At 38.9% G+C, this 4,077-nt stretch overlaps 1 pseudogene; it reads left to right on the top strand.

Moving 5' to 3' along the window:
- Window positions 1–1,210: 1,210 nt before the first annotated feature.
- LOC106337823 lies at window positions 1,211–3,667 on the top strand (annotated as a pseudogene).
- Window positions 3,668–4,077: the final 410 nt, after the last annotated feature.

The raw sequence follows: 4,077 nt of genomic DNA, 5'->3' as shown, positions 1-4,077 counted from the left end.
ATCTCTGTACGGTCTAAAGCAGGCGCCAAGATGTTGGTACAAGAGATTTGATTCCTTCATCATGAGCCTTGGATATAGCAGACTTCATGCAGACCCTTGTGCATATTTCAAGAGGTTTAGTGAAACAGAGTTCATTACTCTTCTGTTATATGTAGACGACATGTTGATAGCAGGCCCCCACAATGATCGTATCAATGAATTGAAGGCACAGTTGGCTAGGGAGTTCGAGATGAAGGACTTGGGACCAGCAAACAAGATTCTAGGGATGCAAATTCACCGAGACAGAAATAATAGGAAGATTTGGCTGTCACAGAAGAATTATTTGAAGAAAATCTTGCGGAGGTTCAACATGCAAGATTGTAAGCCAATCTCTACCCCACTTCCTATTAATTTCAAGTTATCCTCCGGTATGAGTCCTAGCAGTGAAGAAGGAATGATGGAAATGTCTCGAGTACCGTATGCAGCAGCAGTGGGGAGTTTAATGTTCGCAATGATTTGTACACGACCAGACATTGCACAAGCAGTGGGAGTAGTAAGTCGGTACATGGCGAATCCTGGCAAAGAGCATTGGAATGCTGTAAAGAGGATTTTACGGTACATAGGAACCTCGGATGTTGCATTATGTTATGGAGGATCAGACTTTGTTGTCAGAGGCTATGTTGATTCAGATTATGCAGGCGATCTAGATAAAAGCAAATCCACAACCGGTTACGTGTTTGCACTCGCTAGCGGAGCTGTAAGTTGGGTTTCAAAACTACAGTCAATTGTGGCTACATCAACAACCGAAGCAGAGTATGTAGCAGCTACATAAGCTAGTAAAGAGGCGATGTGGTTGAAAATGGTAATGGAGGAACTCAGGCACAAACAAGAGAATTTTTTTCCTTTTTGTGATAGCCAGAGTGTTGTGCATCTTGCAAGGAATCCAGCCTTTCATTCAAAAACCAAGCACATACGAGTTCAGTATCACTTCGTTTGTGAGAAAGTGGATGAGGGCACGGTGGATATGCAGAAGATTCATACAAAAGAAAACGTAGCAGATTTTATGACGAAAGCAGTCACTACTGACAAGTTTATTTGGTGTCGATCCTCTTGTGGCCTGAAGGAGACGTAAGCAACATAGAATGACAAGGTAGAAAGAATGGTGTGAAGATCCGATTGATCCTCAATCAAATCTTCAAGTGGGAGATTGTTAAAACACGTTTTCAATATGATGGTCGGAGGTGAGGACGGTGTTGCATGGACGGTGATCACGTTTGACGGCTTGGACGGTGGCCGTAAATGGAAATGAGTTTTGTCAACTCTTGTAGGCACCTACCAATCCTCGTAATCTCTATAAATACCAAGCCATGCCATCACCTCACATTCATCCAAAAATCAAAATCACAAAGAGAAGTGAAGAAGAAGAAGAACGTAAGAGAGAGAGAGAGAGAAAAAAAAGGAATTTTTTTCTATTTTTAAGATAATTTCTTACGGGTATTTGAGATCGGATTGAGAGAAAATTATTTAGAGAGTTTGGGTATTTTCTCCTACTATAACGAGAAAATGATTAATCGATTTCTCCGTTATAATTGAGAGGTTGTAACTCCTATTATTTTTCTCGTAATAAATTATTCTACCTTGTCCGTAGTTTTTACCCTTTGGAGTTTTCCACGTTAAATCCGGTGTTCCATTTATTACACTATTTCTCAAATTATTTGTTGCTATCCTGCTCTATCCGGTCCAGTTTTACAACACTTCTTCTATACAGCCTTGGTACCAATTGTTCACCATCATTGTTTTATGTTAGGTTTCCACTTTAGTTTCAAAGGTTCTTGCTTTATTGATAGGGGAGCAGAGCAGCTAGACCAATAATCTTTTAGGCTTCAATCAGATAGATTGCTTAAGCAGACTAAGGCTTCAAATCTTCACCATGATGTTTAGATAGCTTGATAATGGATAGAATACTTAAAACAGATTTAGGCTGACCTTCATCATGTGTTATGTCTATAGCCTTGGAAGATGTTTGATTGTTTAAAAGCTTCTTGTTTTTGAGTGTCTCTGTAGAGTAACTCTTATGAAAGTCTCTTCCTTTTTTTGTGAAAGGCTGGTTAACTGTAATGAAAAAATAAAATGATTGTGTTCTGCCTATGTCATTTGTAGGATATTTTTGAGAAGTTTCGGATATGGAAGCTAATCAAATCGAATTTCGCCTTCTCGTCCACCCCGGAATTGCTCTTTGGCGTGTATTTGCTTTACTACTTCCTAGTCTTTGAGAGACAGATTGGTTCAAATAAGCACTCGGTAAGGGGATAGTTCAGCTCAGTTTTTTCTTCATTGTAGATTTACTCTGTCTTGACATTTTCTGTCCCTTATCCTGGTAACTAGAAAGATGATTGCTTTTAGTTTCTTAACGATTGAAATCCTACTATTATGCTTACAAGACACTAAGTAGTACTCGTTATGCAGGTTTTCATCTTGTTCTCTGGGTTTTTGTATCACTAATTCTACAGAGCATTGTGCTCTCTCTGTTTAAAGGTATGTGTATCTTTCAATCTTCAAAATAGTACTCCTTACTTTACAATAGTGTAGACAACTGTAAGGGAATATAGTTATTAATTAAGCTTTACATTAGCCTGGTTACTAGTCTCACCAATCACCAATGTATCTAGGGATGATTAAGACCCATAATGATCTATTGTTGGTGTCAAACTCTGTCTTACAAACACTTCTACTGGTCCATGAGTTACATTACCAAGAGCTGTTTTTCTTGGTTTTCTTTATAAGCAGCTGCGGGCATATAAAAGTATCTGTTTATTTTGTTTGTAGATACTACAGCAAACCTACTGACATCTGGACCATACGCCCTCGTATTTGCTTACTTTGTACCCTTCTACTTGGACATTCCTGTTTCTAAGAGGTTCAATGTATTTGGCGCTCACTTCTCTGACAAATCATTCATATATCTTGTCGGTGTCCAGGTAAACAATACCATAAAATGTTTATTTATAAAATTCTTCTTATACAGTAGAACCTTTTTCTTAGATGCAAAAGTTACTCGGCTTCTCTTTTTTGTAGCTTTTACTATCTTCTTGGAAAAGATCCATGTTACCTGGTATCTGTGGCATAATTGCTGGTTCCTTGTATCGGTTGAACATCTTTTGGTAAGGTTATATGCCTTTCTTACCTTTTGCTAACATTATCCAGCTTCTCAAATTGGTAGTGTTTGTCACTTTACTAACACTAGTTTTTGTCTAAAACACATCACAGATCCCTGGGTTCATGGCTTCACTCTTTTCCCGAATGTCTTTGCCATCACTGAGCAGCCATTCTCAAGCACCAAGAAGGACATCACCCAGCCTAGGTCGCCAAGCAGTGGCAGGTCTTTACCTTTTTCCTTTTCTCTGCTTGAAATTGAAACCCACCCTCGTTTGCTGACATGCGATGTTTGAGTTTTTATAGAGATCTTATCAAGCACCGTTGCCGTCAAGTATAGAGCCATCTGAAGAAGCAATAGTTGTTTTTGTTAGGTGGTTGTCTCTTTCACTTACCATGACGAAAAAAAAATACATATTGTAAATGGATTTTTAATTTCATTTTCATTTCAAGTGTGGAATACGGTAAGAGTGGATGCATATTTCTAATATGTAATATGTAAAAACTTCAAATGTTTAGAAAGCAACAGAACTTAGAATGACAAAGACGGTGAACTATAGGGGGACTAAGTGTATACAATAAAGGTGGTGACACATGTAGATCACCAACAATCTCGGTGTTGGATTCCAGCTGATCAGTGCTTGATGTAGGTTGCACATCGTCTGGAGGTCCAAACGTCTCATCATTAGCTTCACTGGTCCCTTGAGCAAGAGTCTCTAACTTGGTACTTGCAAGAAGCACAATTGCCTCCATGCATGTCATATCGTAAGGGTTGTTGCCACCACCTTTTGACAAATAATAAAACTTGTTAGTAGTTAGTTGTATAAAGAGACTAAGGATGCAAAATTTGGGATGTCGTACATGGGCTGCAAAGGTAGGTCCTGGGAGCCTCTGTTGCGATCAAAGATTCGGGCTACAGTGAACGATTTGTGGTGAGAAGAGAAA

Source organism: Brassica oleracea, chromosome C4 (assembly GCF_000695525.1).
Source record: "Brassica oleracea var. oleracea cultivar TO1000 chromosome C4, BOL, whole genome shotgun sequence".
Taxonomy (NCBI): domain Eukaryota; kingdom Viridiplantae; phylum Streptophyta; class Magnoliopsida; order Brassicales; family Brassicaceae; genus Brassica; species Brassica oleracea.
The sequence above is the reverse complement of the archived record's forward strand: the minus strand, read 5'-3'. Positions and strand labels throughout refer to the sequence as shown.